Below are 15,723 nucleotides of genomic sequence, written 5' to 3'. Positions count from 1 at the left end.
GTTAGGGGGGATCAGGCTGGTGGGGGGCTGGGCCATTGGGGGTAAGCAGACCAGCAGTGGAGCCAGTTAGGAGCAAACAAGGTATCAGTGGGGGTCAGTTGGAGGTGATCAGGACAGCAGGGGGGCAGTTTTGGAATGAGCAGGCCAGCAGGGGGGCAGTTGGGGGCGAGCAGGCCAGTGGGGAGGGCAGGTGGGAGTGAGCAGGCCAGCACGGGGGACAGTTGGGGGCAAGCAGGGGAGGGCAGGGGGTGTGATCAGGCTGGTGAGGGGAAGATTAATAAATATATTATTTTACTGTGCTTTCTAATGTTTGCAGAATTTTTTTCACTTAAAAATTCTTAAAAATATATTATAATTTTCCTCTTATTTTATTTATATATTTCAAAGTTTATTTTTATTGTTGAAAGTATTACAGATATCCTCTATCTCTCTTTCCCCCATTGATCCTCTCCACGTTACATCAGGCCTTCACCACTTTTGTCTGTGTCCATAGGTTATGCATATCTATCTATATATATATACACTAATAAAAGAGAAATATGTAAACTGACCATCACATCGCAATGCCCACCAGCCAATCAGGAGTGAGTATGCAAATTAGCGGGACAAAGATGGTGGTTGGGTGTGATCAGGTTGGTGGGGGGGCAGTTGGGATGAGGAGACTGTCAGTGGTCCAACTCTCTGTGAGATCGGGCCTAAACCAGCAGTCGGATATCCCTTGAGGGGTCCTAGATTGGAGAGGATGCAGGCTGGGCTGAGGGATAACCCCGTCCCTCCACACACAAATTTCATGCACCGGGCCACTAGTATATATATATAAAAAGAGGAATATGCAAATTAGGCCAGGATGCTGTAACGGGTCATGACCAGACAGGAGGAGATTGCGCGCACAGGTGAGGCCCAAAGTGGACACGGACAGGGACAGGGGCCTGGCCCACAGCCTCTGCAGCCGAGCACAGGCCCGGAGAGGAGATGGCGGGCCCGCAATCCGTGGAATCAGCGCAGCGCAGCTCCCGGTGGCACGCTGGGGTTTCTGCCAGCTCCCATGGAAGCAGCAGGCAACCTACTGCGCACGATATCGCACGATGGGCTACTAGTATGCATATAAGTTCTTTGATTAATCTCTTACCACCACCGCCCTTCCCACTAAGATTCATCAAATAAATATTCATGTTTATATCTAATTTTGTATTTGTAATTTTATTATTTTTGTTAAATAACACCCACCCATACACACACAAATTTATATGCTTTCGGCCTCATAAAAATTATCTGCCTAGACTTGGACTAATTTCAGTTGTCTTGCTTCTCATTCAGATACATTCCTATACCAGCTTCTGTTTGTTTGTTTTTTTAAAAAAATTAAATTTATTGGAATGACATTGGTTAATATCATCCAGATTTCAAGTGTACATTTCGATGATACATGATCTGTATATTGCATTGTGTACCTACCACCCAAAGTCATATCTTCTTCCATTACCATATAGTTGACTTCCTTTACCTTCTACTACCTCAGCCTGTCCCCCTTCCTTCTGATAATCACCATACTGTAATCTGTCTATGATTTTTTTGTTTGTTTTTCTTGTTTGTTTATTTGCTGCTTTCAGTTTTATACCCCAAATATTTGTGAAATCATATGGTTCTTAACATTTTCTGTCTGTCTTATTTTGCTTAGCATGATATTCTCAAGGTCCATTCATGTTGTTGCAAATGGCAGAAATAAACTCACATTTATATGGACAAATAATTTTTTACAAAGAAGCCAAAAATGTACAGTGAAGAAAAGAAAGTGTTTTCAATAAGTGGTGCTATGAAAATTGGAAAGCCACATGCAAAAGAATGAAACTAGACTACAGTTTGTCCCCATATATAAAAATTAACTCAAAATGGATCAAAGACTTAAATATAAAATCTGAAATAATAAATTACACAGAGGAACATAAGCTACTAAACTTATGGACCTATGGAAGATTTTATGAATTTGACCCTAAAGGCAAGGGAAGTAAAGGCAAAAATAAATTAATGGGAATATATCAAACTAAAAAGTTTCTGCATGTAAAAGAAATTGACAACAAAACAAAAAGACAACTGGTGGGAGAAGATATTTGCAAACAACAGTTCTGACAAAGGGTTAATATCCAAAATATATACAGAATTCATATTACCATACCAGCTTATTTTTTGAGCGGTAATGATGGTGCTTTCCTTCTGCTACATGGGACAGGATTTCCAAGGGATCTGAAGCTGAAGGTGAGACCAATTTCTAGGTTTCTTAGCGTGCTCCCAAACTTTATCTAAAAAAGATAAAATGCAAAATATTATTTGGGCCATTTGGCAGCCATTTGGAACACTAATATCAAATTGGATCACTACCTGCTTCTTCTGTCTAATATATTCCAGATGGACAAAAAATTTAAACAGGAAAAAAATGAAGTCATAAAATACACAGGAAAATTCCCACAATATCAATGTGAGAAAGGCTTTTTAAGTTTGATACAAATCCCAGAGGCCATAAAAGAAAGGATTGATACATTTTAATGAATAACATTGAAAAAATTCTGCTTGCCAAGAAATAAAGTTAGAAGACAAACAACAAATTGAGAAAAAAAACCCAAAACTATTTGTAACGCCTATCCCATCGGGTTTATTTTCTTAATATAAAAAGAGTTCCTACACATTAATAAGAAAAAGGATAAGCAATATAAATTAGGCAAAGCATATTAACAGCTGGTTTATAAAACAAGAAATACAGATGACTTGTAAACACATGAAAAGTTGTTCAATACACTTATAATAAGAGAAATGCAAATTAAAACTGATAATCAGATTGGCAAAGATCCAAAAGTTTGTAGCACCTTGTGTAGGTGAAGAAGATATTAGGAAGCAGTCAATTTTTGGTGCAAGTGTAAATTGGCACAACTTCTGGAAAGGGCAGATTAAATATGACACAGCTTCATTTCTAGAAAGTAATTCTATAGATGTCTACGTTTATAAATTGTTACAAATTGAAAGACATTCACTGTACATTGTTTCTAATAGCAAATGTTGGAAATAACTCAAAAAGGGATTGGTTGAATACATAATGGTATATTCATCATTAGAATACTATGAGGTCATAAAAAAGAAGAAAGCAGTTCTATGCAGATGTGAAACCATCTTAAAGACACAATTAAAAATGCAATGTTCAGGGTGGGACACTGACATTTAAATGGGTACGTTTGGTATTTATGTTTTCATGGACTATCTCTAAAAGACAGTGGTTGCCTCCTGGTGGGTGGGTAGACATTTACTTTTCACTACATATCCTTTTGCACCTTTTGAACATTTTTCATGTACCTATCTTACGTATTAAAATGTCACACTTAAAAAAGTAAAAAAAAGGAAAAAACAAAACAAAAATAAATAAAATGTCACATTTATTAAAAATAAGAGATGTGCCCAGCTGGCATGGCTCAGTGGTTGAGCATCCATTTATGAACCAGGAGGTCGCAGTTTGATTCCCGGACAGGGCACATGCCCGGGTTTTGGACTAATCCCCAATGGGGGTACGTGCAGGAGGCAGCCCATCAATGATTCTCTATTTTTCTGTTTCTATCTGTCTCTCCCTTTCCCTTCCTCTCTGAAATAAAAAATATATGTACATATTTTTTTAAAAGATGTTCTGTAACTAGGCTAGTGAATACTCAACCAGTGGTAGTTTTTCTTCTGAAGGCACATTACTGAGAATAAGATTATTACTCTAACAGGGAAATCAGTGAAGTTTCCGAACTATCCAAATCCCAGTCAGGGACTAACTTTAGGACACAAAATCTAACGTTGAGGCCTCCTTAGCTGTACTATAGTTATTTGTCTGAAGGAAGACAGCTGACAGATGGGAGCTGCTGAGCTTAGGTGTAGAAAAGGTCAAAGAGTAGAATTTGACAGGATTCCTCTAGGGCTGACTGATGGAGATGTTTTCTGAAGTGTGTCTTTTATTTTTCCTATAAAATTAGTAGCTGTCATTTAAATGATCTTTCAGTAGTAGCTAAGAACACCGCCTTTGGAGGCAAAGAGATCAGGGTTCAAATCCCAGTTCCTCTTTTTATCATCTGGGTGATTTTAAACAAATACCAATTCTCAGTTTGTGTAGGGGTAAATAACCTTTATCTGAATGTTGTTATGGATTAAAGAAAATAACAGAAAAAGTCTAGTACAGTAGCTAGCATGTAACTGGTGCTCACTGAATAGCAACTATTGTTTATATTTATAGATTTCTTTTATCATCTCTATAGCTTAAGGTCCTAAAGATTGATTAATAATTGAAATAAATTAAATTGAATCAAATGTATAGCATCTTGTCATTATCAAGATAAATATGGCCATCTGGATAGGGTCTCTCAGAAGTTCAGAGAGGCTCTGACTATTTTTTCCTCTCTTTTGTTGTCTTATTTATTTTTTGAGGCTATTCATATAGAAAATAAGTGGAAAATTCCAAAACAGGGCTTTAAAAAATTGTAGTGTGTTTTAAATGCTGTTTACATTAAACCTAGTGAAATATATTTGTGTTTTTCACATAATAATATTTGAAATATTAATGTATAGTGCACCACAGGCAGGATATGAGATAGATGAAAGTTTTATAATAAATGTCATCCTCTTTTAGTCACTGTGCATCTCTGGGACTGGATGGTTGACCTCCTTTGATGATGACATCAAACGACTGAAGCTCTTCATGAATGTGAGAAGCAGCCAAATGGCAGTCCTCAATCCCCAGCCCCAATGATAGGCCCTGTTTTATGGAGTAAGGCAGAATAGAAAGGCAACCTCCTCTAATGGGCTGCAAAACCTAGACATGCACATTTCTCTCTTCCACTGGCTCAGCATTTCTAACTTGCCAGTGACAAAAGCCAGCATTTGTGTCTTGTGTCTTGCTCTCAGTTGGTGTGACACAGTCTTGAATACTAATCTAGGCAGATTGCTACCCCAGGGCCTGGATAATGCCCTTGTAATGCAGGGAAAATGGAATCCACTCACATTTTCCTGTATCATGGTGAGCTGCTTCAGCTCAGTTAAAATCAAGAAATGATAAAGTTAAAAGACTTTTCAAGAATCAGGAAATAGCTCCTAAGTGGGGTCTTCAGTTGGACACTAAAGAGAAATGGCCCATTTTTCTCCCTGGTTGAGTGAGTTTTTGCTGCTGACCTGTAAATTCTATACTATTTCAAAGTTACTGGCTGGGAAATTAATGGAACCTGAGCTGGGAATTTTTTTTCTTTCTTACCCTATGTGTGATGTCTTATTTAAAAATAATTCAGACTCAAAGTGAATTTCTAGCAAATGGTGCTCTGGCTGCTATTAAATTTATTGATGGTGAATCCATAATTCCTGCTTTTTATGTATGATGTCGCTGATGTGGTGATTTTTTTTTTAAAGCTCTATGCCATGAGACTTTCTTGAAATTCACCTCTTCCATTTGCCCCATAGTGCTATAAGTGATTCGGGTTAAGATACTGCTTCACAAATTAATTTACCATGTTGTTATTTTATGACAAAGTTTTGCAAAACCATTAAGTAAACCACACTTATTTTTTATATATTGGGATGTTTTTGATGTGCTAAGATTTTAGATAAATTTGTTATTTATCTTGATGAAAGCCAGATAAATAAATGCTCCTATTGTGCCTAATAACTCAACTCTTTGCTTTCACAAGGCCAGTGCAAGGCTGAAAGGAAATTCATCTCAAAGCTATTAAGAAAAGCCAGATAGAAAGAGAGCATAAAAATGAAATGAACTATGGTGAGAGGGCCAGACCTTCTTCCAGAATGCTCTACATCATCCCAGCTACACAGAAGGAACAAAGATTTAGAGTTCCAAACTCAAGAATAGGAAGAAATGATGTGGGATGGTCTGAGAAAGGGATCAATCTATCCTGTGTTCATAGGAGACACAGGGAGAAAAAGAAATCTTTTGGCAAAAAGGTCTCACAGCTTAAACTAGAAATAGCATTTCTCACTCCCAAGCTGTTACCATGGCCCCCATATGAATACACCTCAAAAACAGCCCTGTTTCCACTGCTCTGTTCCCTGCCCATGCATGCAGGGGTACAAAACGAAGAGAGTGAGGAAGCTACCTGGGTACCTCCTTCCTGCTACTTGGGGGACTGGGTAGTTCTAACTTTCAAGTTATCACTGAAGCCACTGGTAGCCAGACTACAAAGAAATTCTAACAAGCCATTTGGGCCTTGAGGGTTTCCTCTAATAATCCACCTTGGGTAACCTTTCTTTTTAAATCCCTGCAAGTGCACAGCCCAGAGCTTGATGCCACTCTGCCTCCAGTATCACCTGTGAGATGCCTGCATGTCTTATCTTTCCATCAAGTTGGAGGACCTTGGGAATTCCTGAAAAAACAACAAAAAAAAACAAAACAAAAACTAGGTCTTTATTACCACCTACCTAATGCAATTTCCTAAGCTGCAATGTTTTTCTCATTTTTCTGGGTCCAAATCTGGTCCATCCTAAAAGAGCACTAAAGCTATTTCCAGTAAGAAAGACTTTCTGTAGCAGCATCAGTCATTCTTTGTGGCCACCTACATTCCATGTTTGGAGAATCGCCCTCATGAGGCACAGTCCACTTTTCCCTATAACCTGACAATGCTGGATTCTCACTTTCCCAGCCTTTATTGTAGCTAGGGTGTGAGCATGTGATTTAGGCTCTCCCCCTGAAACACTCCCACCCCAAGTTAGCTGTGAGAAGAAGCAGGGACTGGTGGCTAGTCGGGTCTGTAGCAGTGGCAGATAATTTGGCTCCCAGAGGCAGTAATGGCTGTGGTCCCTACAGCCGAATTCTGTGTTAGTCTCATAACTGTAAATAATTGTAGTGTGTTTTAAATGTTGTTTATATTAAATCTAGTGAAATGTATTTGTGTTATTCACATAATAATATTTGAAATATTAATGTATAGGGCACCATAGGCAGGATATTATTTAACAACTAGGGGCCCAGTGTACGAATTTGTGCACTTTGAAGGAACTGTGGGCCGTGAGGCTGCGGTGGGCACAGGGGCGGGTCTTGGTTCAACTTCTACACCCCCACTCCTGCCACCACAGCTCCCACGCACTGATGGTGCCGGCCTCACTTGCCCCCGCTGATGGCATAGAGCAATTGGGGCCAGTGCCAGCAGTGGGTGTGAGTGGGGCCAGTGTTGTCAGCGGGTGTGAGTGGCGGCTGCTGCCCTGATTGCCCCTCAGGAGCAGGGGAAGGTGGAGAAGCCCTGAAGGGTGATTGGGGCCTGCGCTAGGTGCAAGCACCGGGTGGGACTGTGGTGTGCAGGAGCAAAGAATTTTCATAAACACCAGAGGCTCGCTCCGATGACAGCGACTGGTGCCCCACCTTGGTCTGGCACCCTTGCTCACCTGCTCCACTCTTCTGCTGCGGCCAACACCTGATATGTTCTGCACATGCCTCCTGGTGGTCAGCACACATCATAGCAACTGGTTGTTCGATTGTTCCACCATTCGGTCTATTTGCATATTAGCCTTTTATTATCTACTAGAGGCCCTATGCATGAAATTTGTGCAATGGTAGGCCTTCCTTCCTCCAGCTGCCGGCACTAGCTTTGGCACCTGGGACCCAGGCTTTCCTCCAACCACCAGCAGGCACCTGGGACCCAGGCTTCCCAAATAAAAGTGTAATATGCTAATTAGACCAGACATCCTTCTGGACAACCTTCTGGATAAAGCCAGGGCTGCAAGGGAAACCTAGATCCCAGGTGCCATAGGGAAGCCAGTGCCTGCAGCCGGGGAAAGGAAGGCCTACTCTTGCATGAATTTCGTGCATCTGGCTTCTTGTATAGGATAAAAAAGGAATGGATTACTAATACATGCACCAACATGGATCAACCTTGAAAACGTGCTAAGTGAAAGAAGCCAATCACAATGAAACACATATTGTATGATTTCATCTATAGGAAATGTCTAGAATAGGCAAGCAACACAGTCTGTGCCCTACAGCACTTTCTGTGATGTCTTTGCCATTTCAGCTGCCTAAAAAATTTGGAGCATTACTTGTGCCTGCACAACCTCTAAGACTAGTTCTGCAGCCTTCCAGAGATTCTATAAGCCATCCCCGATATTTTTTTAAAAAACTGTTTTATTGAGATTTAATTCACATATCATACAATTCACCCATTTAAAGCATACCATTTATCATTTTATAAATAAACTTTTAAAATATATTTTATTGATTTTTTATGGAGAGGAAGGGAGAGAGATAGAGAGTTAGAAGCATCGATGAGAGAGAAACATCGACCAGCTGCCTCCCGCACATCTCCTACTGGGGATGTGCCCACAACCCAGGTACATGCCCTTGACGCTCTATCCACTGAGCCAAACCGGTTTCGGCACAATTTATTATTTTAAAGTAAATTCACAAGATCATGCAATGATCATAACAATCTAATGTTAGAACATTTTGTCCTTGAAAAAGAGATCCCATACCCATTAGCAGTCACTTTCCAATCCTTCCCCTATTCGCAGATCTAGGCAGCCACGAATCTATTTGAGATCTCTATAGATTTGCCTATTCTGGGCATTTCATATAAATGAAATCATATAATATGTGTTTTGTTGTGATTAGCTTCTTTCAGTTAGTATGTTTTCAAGATTGACTCATGTTGTAGCATGTATTAGTAATCCATTCCTTTTTTTAAAAATATATTTTATTGATTTTTTTACAGAGAGGAAAGGAGAGAGATAGAGAGTCAGAAACATCGATGAGAGAGCGAGACATCGATCAGCTGCCTCCTGCACACCCCCCACTGGGGATGCGCCCTCAACCCAGGCACATGCCCTTGACCGGAATCGAACCCGGGACCCTTCCATCCGCAGGCCGACGCTCCATCCACTGAGCCAAACCGGTTTCGGCAGTAATCCATTCCTTTTTATTGTTAAATAATATTCCATTGTATGGCTATCCCACATTTTATTTATCCACTCATCTGTTACTGGATATTTGAGTTATTTCTACTTTCTGGCCCTTATGAATAATGCCTCTATGAACATTCATGTGCAAGTTTTTGTGTAGATTTCTCTTGGGAATTTATAACTAGGAGTGGAATTGCTGGTATGGTAACTATGACTAATCTTTTGAGGAACTGGTAAACTGTTTTCTAGAGTGATTGCCCCATTTGCAACGTGTGAGAGTTCCAATTTCTCCACATCTCTGCCAAATAATCTTTGTTATTTTCTGTCTTTTTTATTATAGCCATTCCAGTGAGTGTGAAGTGAGATCTCATTGTACTTTTGCTTACTGTTAAATAAATTATTTCTGCTTAAATCTAGTTTCTTGCAACTAGAACCCTGACTTATTCATTCCTTATTCAGTCCACACTGGCCTGTTCTACCTCTGAATTGTACTACATAGTTGAGCATTTGTTCATTCCCTGGATGCAAGATATTTTTCTCCTTTCCTTGGTTTAAGCTACTGGAGGTCATAGAGTCCATCACCTACTTCTGTATCTCTTCCATATTGCCTAACCTGAAGCTAAGAACTTATGAGGCTTTACTCAAGTCCTTAGTGAATTAGAAGATTGTTGATTGGTTCATTAAAAACAGTTCCTTGCTTATCACACAATTCTAGAAATGTGTCTTTCATTCTTTCTTTAAGTGGACTCAACCATGGAGATGTGAAGAAGGTGCTGGGGACATGCATTTTGAAAACTGGTCAGATTTGGGTTCTAATTCTATTTCTGCTGATTACTAGCTGTGGGATCCAAGAGCCAGTTAATTGACCTCTCTGAGCTTTGGCTTTCCTTTTTACAAAAGAGATAAAAACAGGTATCTCAGATAAGTGTTATGAGGGTTAAACTACATCCTGTTTGTAAAACAATAGAACAGTGATGCATGGAAGTTGCTCAATAAATGTTTCTTCTGCATCCCCACACTACCCCCTAACTCCCAGCCCCAGTAATCTCCCTTAGAGATTCATTCTAGTCATGTTTGCTATTTTATAACTTTTTTAGGGAGTTGGAACAAGCCTGCTCCTTATAAGATTTAAGTAATGTTCTTGCAAATGAGTATTATGTTGAGAGGGTGAGGCAATGCAAATCAGGGAAGGAGGGACAGACATTATCAAAACTCAATTTAGAGAGCAGAGAGAGGTCTTATATGTAGTTGCCACTGAGAAGGAACAGGAAGCAAGGGATGCCTGGGCTCTGCTGTTTACATGCCCTGTTTCCCCAAAGGACTCTTTTTTTTTTTTGTCTATGACCACATAGGCATAGAATCTTTGTGAAGCGAAGTTGATGTTTATTTCAAATGACCTATTTCTAGGGGCATTCTGGGGATCTGATTGGAAGAAGCCATGTGTACACCACAGGCTGAAGGATTAATAGGGGAGGCTGGCATGTATGTTGGTGTGTTATGGGAAGATCATTGTCTATGGCAGCTGTCTTTATCCATACTACATTTAAGGGAAACTTCTATTCTGGAAGGCTTAAAATAAAGCACCTGAGTGAACCTTTCTGTAACACAGTTGTGAGGGAGTTGAACTGACATCTATATGATAAACTAATGGGAGTTGAATCTGGTTTTCAAGTGAACCTTACCTGGAGGAAAATGTAACTTGCCACTTATATAGTGTTAAATTTTTTTATCTTTTACAAGGTGATTTAAATTCCGTTAGTAGAGGTCAAGTCCTCTACAGAGTCCTCAGTGAGAGCTCAGATACCAAATACATCTGAAAGGGTTAACAGACTGCTATTTTTATTAATGTGTCATTTACTGGATGCATGGCCTTTGTGAGTGTGGTTTTTAGTAGTGTGCTGAGAGAAGTGATTATAAGGGAACCAGATTACTAAACAAGACACACTATAAAGGAGAAAATGGCATGCAAAACGGGGAGATGGCAGACATAGAAATTAACTTCTTGGTTTCCCCAAAGCCGGCCCTATTAGGCTTCATTCAGTCATTCAACAACAATTTAGTGAGCATCTGCTATAGAGTAGGTTCTGTGCTGGGAACTTGGATGACAAAGCGGGGGGCCTTTATTGTGAAGATACTTTATGCTGTGTACAGATTTGTACCTAATCTTCCTATAGCTTGGATCCTGGAGTTCAGGAGCTGGAAATCTAGCCTAACTCAGCTTAGTTCTAGCCAACCTATAGGCTTATGAGCATGAGAATGAGGGACTGTTATTGTAAGCCTCTGACTTGGAGGGTAGTTTGTTATACAATATCCTTGTGACAAATAGTTGACTAAATGCATCATGTTAAGTTAGAATTTTCTTCTAAGGGAGTAAAGACTTTTAATCAAGGGAGAGCTTGATAATCTTTGAATTTTAGAATGATCTCTCTGGGTACTATGGACTCCATTAGCTTGGATGCTAGAAAAGATACATGTAGCCCAACTGGAGTGGCTCAGTAGGTTGAGTGTCATCATCCTGTGCACTGAAAGGTTGAGAGTTTGATTCCAGGTCAGGGCACATCCCCAGGTTGTGGATTTGATCCCCAGTCATGGCACGTATAAAAGGCAACCAGTCAATGTTTCTCTCTCTCTCTCTCTCTCTCCCTCTCTCTCGTCAATAAACATATCCTTGGGTGGAGGATAAGAAAAAAAAAAGATACATACATGGATCTATAGTAGCTGCTCGAAGTAGCTGCTGGCCTAAAGATAATGAGAGCCCAGTTAGAGCATATCTGAACAACCTATAGCATGAAGTCTAAAGAATGGATTGAAGACTGTACTTTGGGAGACCAGCAAGGAGACTGTTGCAGTAATGTAGGCTTGAACTTGGGAAGTGACAGTTAAGAAGAAAGGGTTATTTAAGTGGGGAATTGGTTGGTCTTGGTGATTGTTCAATAGCATGTGAAAGTTGCAGGAGAGGAAGGTTAAGGGTGACTTGGTCAACAGGGTAGATGAGAGTGCCCTTCACTCAAAAGGAAGAACATTTTTTTCAGGGGGGATGATAGCAAAGGCAGACAGGTAAGTTCATTAAAAACATATTGAATTTGTGTGTCCATGTCCAGGAAATAGATATTCAGATCTAGAGAACAGGAGATTGATATGTTTGGAGACATGCGGTTGGTTGTCAACGGAAGACAACAGTTAGAGGGGCCCAAAGAATATATAAACCTTCCCAAGGAGATTGTGTGGTATAAAAGCAATTTTGTTGAGATTGCTTCTATCTTATGATATACAAATACACACACACACACCAGGTAAGTGGTAAATAAAGTCATTTATTATGAGTTCTGGGATGGTGTAGCACTGGGGGTTTGAGGAGATTGTTATACCAAAACCTACAGGGCTGTATGATTGATAAGCCTCAGAGGAGCTGTATGTTCAAGGTGCAGGAGCCCTAAAGGCAGAGAGTTGGCTTACCCCATTTGGAGTTTCACCACTGAGGTCCAGCAGAGAATAAGCAAGAATGGAGATGGTGAAAATCAGAAAAAGAAGGATTTTATTGATGGATCACTAATGGATCTTCTCCATGAAGTCTAGATATATAAATATACAAATTAGGGAAGTGGCTTTAAGTTCATTTGACCATAATTTTTTTCAAGTTCCTACTGTATACTTAATTTTACAACTTACTAATTCATATAAAACTTTAAATGATGAAATCAAACAATAAATCAGTGAAAACTCATTTTTTTCATCCAATTTTTCAGAATTATGTCATTTGTATAAAGTGAGGCACACCTGCAAAAGACTTTACAGTAAACGTATATTTAAAGACCCTTATGACACATAATTAAAAAAACAAAACACCAATAACAACCTTCTTATCTACCAGCATAGCAGACAGAAGCGTATTGTCATCTCCATATTGTAGGTGGGAAACTGAAGTATGGTGAGACTGAATCACTTCTTCAAGGTTTTTTGTTGTTGTTGTTGTATTCCAAAGCATTCCAGTGTTTGAATATGTGGTATATCATGTAAACTTCTGAACAAAAACAGTGAACAAATAAGCTATCATTTATTAATATTTATGGAGCCCTTGTGTCATGCTCAGCCTATGGCAAATGCTATAAATTTTTAAAATGAAATTGTGCAATGTACATTTCTGGACTTAAAAATCCTATAATCTGCTTACAGAGACCAAAGCTCAATATACTAAAAATTTACAAAGAATATTAGAAATAAAAAACATTTGAGACAATGACAGGAAAAATCCTGAGGTGTGTGTGAGGTGACCAGTGAGTGGAATAGACAATAACTTGGAAATGAGAGGTCAGATGGGCTCAAGTTGCCAGAGAAGACTTCATATAGGGGTGGAAATTTGACTGAACCTTCAGGAATGAGTAGTAGTTGAAGAGTAATCATTATCCTCTTAAAAATATATTATTTTGGTTAATCCTCACCTGAGGATATTTTTTCTATTGATTTTTTTTATAGAGAGTAGAAGGGAGGGGGAGAGACACAGAGAGAGAAACATCGATGTATGAGAGACACATTGGTTGTCTCCCACACACGCCCCAACCAGGGCCAGAGGCTGCAACTGAGGTACGTGCCCTAGACTAGAATTGAACCTGGGACCCTTCAGTCCATGGCCCAATGCTCTATCCACTGAGCCAAACCGGCTAGGGTGAGAGTCCTCTTTATCATTATCATCTTGCTTATATAAAAGCACTTGTATAAATATGTACCCTCACAAGTCTCCATTTGAAGGGACACTTTCAGACAGAGGTCTGAAAATAATTCCCTTAGAGAAAGCATGAAGAAGAGGGGGATATGCGAGAAAATGCACTAACGACTAACTTTACTAAAATCTCACTTTCCCCTGAGAACAAGCTCTGCAGGATTAGATTTTCTTTAGGATTCTCACTACCTCACACCTTTCCTGTGCCTACAGTCTCTGTACTTGTGATATGGGTGGGCCCTTCAGTTGTTCTCGTTCTTAGTGCTCTATTATGCTTTGTCCCTTCATGAAGTAAAACTAAGAGAGCTCTTTCCCAAACCTTGCTGGTTTTCCAGAATGTTCATTTCAGTTTTCTGAGGCATTCACCTGGGGTTGGCAAACATTGTGGCCTGGATAGAATCATGGCTGTGCAGGGTGTTGCTACTCCTCACTTCTCAATTAGAAGGCTGGTGGTCAAGGGCTCTGGGAATACACAGTTTAGTGTTCCTACCCATCCAAAGATGGGGTGGGCAGTTGATGGGGATAGAAAGGTCATTGAATAGTGGTGTAAATAGAGTCTGGCTTCTCACTTAGTACTTTCTGAGCAACAGACTCACATTGGAATAACTCTTCAAGAATAAGTTCTTAACATCTGTGACTTGAGTCCAGCAGACTCTGAACTTATCCATTCCCTTACAGGTTTCCCCAAATACACACCTACGTCTGCTTTGTCCCTCTACATACAAGTCTTATTTTCTTCTACAATGAGGTTAGATGATCCATAAAGAGCTCATTTGTTCATTAAATGCAAGCATTCAGCAATCCAAAGCTCTATATTTAGAAACAAAGTTGACTTTTGGTCAAGATGAGAACCAAGAAAACATGGGAAATCCTCTTTCCACCCTCAAAACATAAAATTGCTAGATACTAAAAACATTTTTTAAAGTATATAGCTGAGCTTGCAAGCAAGAAATAGAAATTTCTAGGTGTTAGAAATTAAGAGAGAATCCACAGAGGTGAGTGATATTTATGTCTTATGAGCAATCCCAGCACCTTACGGTAGCGATTTTAACAACCTGAAAGAATGGTGGTCAAGTCTTTAGATCGCCTGCTCATGGAGGTTGGCTGCGATTAGTCTTACAGAGCATGTTGGGCCAGAAATGTCAAAAGGGTCAGCTAAGAGAAATAAAGATTCTTATCCTGTGCTCCTTGTGCAGGCTCAAATACTCACAAAAACCTCATAATGTAGAAGCCCTGTGACAAGAATCTAAACTAAATGTTTGTGTGGAATCAGTGAATTCTAGCGAACCCACAGCAAAGGCAGCCATGAAAAAAGCTTGATGGGGGTCTTATCCACAACCCAGGACACAGTGTAAAAGGGACTTTAAGTACGCTTTAAAATCTTATAAAAAAAAAAAAGAGGAAGGAATAGAACTTGTAAGCTAAGAATGGGACATAATTTTTTGAAAAGGAGAGCTTTGAAAATGAATCACGTAGCATTATATATTGTATCTTCCAAAATCATAGCACTTAGATGGCCACAGCTATATTTCCCATCCCACATATTTTTCTCTTACAAGGGTCCATACTCCTCCCATCAAGAGGTGGCGTCTATGTCCCTTCCCTTGATGGGCATATGTGACTCACTTGTAATTAATAGAATGTGGTATAAGTGATGCTGTGTGACTTCTGATGCTATATCAGAAATGTGAGGCAGTTTTGGCCTTGCTGACTGGATCACTTGTGCTGGAATCCTGAGCTGCCTGCCATGTAAGAAGTTCAACTGCCCAGGAGTTGTCAGGCATGAGGAAGCCCAAGTTAGCCTATGCAAAGTGACCACATGTAGAGGTCCTGTGGCTACATAAAGAGAAATGTCTGGCTCTCTACAACTTTTCCAGCCTTCTGCTGTTTCAGCTCTAACCACTGGCTGATTGCAACTACCTAAAAGACCCTAAGCCAGAACCTCTAACTGAGCCTTTTCTGAATTCTTAATGCACAAAATCATGAGTAAAATAGGCAGATTGTTTTAAGTGGCTACATTTTGAGATAGTTTGTTTTATGTAGCAATGAATAACAGGAACATACAGAAAACCTGCAAGTTAAAGTATTGAGGAAATTTATTG

General features: G+C 39.7%; 1 long non-coding RNA gene across 1 annotated transcript in view; it reads right to left on the bottom strand.

Annotated features, from left to right (window-relative positions):
• LOC107181605 overlaps nt 1-6,398 on the bottom strand; it is a 36,949-nt gene extending 30,551 nt beyond the window's left edge. Inside the window, exons 1-2 of the long non-coding RNA XR_001512266.1 lie at nt 6,250-6,398; nt 2,174-2,297 (exon numbers count right to left, since the gene is read on the bottom strand). This is a non-coding gene — a long non-coding RNA (uncharacterized LOC107181605). The remainder of the gene's footprint in view (nt 1-2,173; nt 2,298-6,249) is intronic.
• Nucleotides 6,399-15,723: the final 9,325 nt, after the last annotated feature.

The sequence above is a fragment of the Myotis davidii genome, unplaced genomic scaffold, assembly GCF_000327345.1.
Source record: "Myotis davidii unplaced genomic scaffold, ASM32734v1 scaffold6, whole genome shotgun sequence".
Lineage (NCBI taxonomy): Eukaryota > Metazoa > Chordata > Mammalia > Chiroptera > Vespertilionidae > Myotis > Myotis davidii.
This window is presented reverse-complemented; position numbering and strand designations above follow the sequence as displayed.